The sequence below is a fragment of the Octopus bimaculoides genome, chromosome 25, assembly GCF_001194135.2.
Source record: "Octopus bimaculoides isolate UCB-OBI-ISO-001 chromosome 25, ASM119413v2, whole genome shotgun sequence".
NCBI classification, from domain to species: domain Eukaryota; kingdom Metazoa; phylum Mollusca; class Cephalopoda; order Octopoda; family Octopodidae; genus Octopus; species Octopus bimaculoides.
Window position 1 is genome coordinate 25,078,553 of NC_069005.1, and position 621 is coordinate 25,079,173.

A 621-nucleotide genomic window follows, 5' to 3' on the forward strand; every position below is an offset into this window, starting at 1 on the left:
TGTGTGTGTGTGTGTGTGTGTGTGTGTGTGTGTGTGTGTGTGTGTGTTTGCGTGTTTCTTCAAGTGTCTGGCCAATACGTCGCTAGATTTCACATGCTTGAGAGTACAATGAACAACCTAAGTTCAAGTTGCCAGGACACTCCGCTCTACACACGCGTAGATTCGATCTCACAACTCGACACCTTCGGACATGATATGGCAGAGTATCGATCGATCCTCAACGAAGTGCACCAGTCCTTCAATCTCGGACAGTGGTCAATATATCATCAATAAGACAGAATGAAGGGTGTGGGGAATAGCTTGAAAAGACTCGAATTACGGATGTTGTATGGACAGTATCGATTACATGTGTGTATGATTGTGTGTGTGTGTGTGTGTAGTGTGTGTGTGCGTGTTTAGTGTTGGGAGACTAGATTTCATGCATGTGTGTATATGTGCGTGTGCATTCACATACGTATATAACTATACATATAGACACAAGCACGTATACATATATCTGAGTTTATATAACTGCAATATGCCTGTGTGTAGATATATGCACCATACACACACACACACACACACACACACACACACACACACACACACACACACACACACACACACACACACACACACACA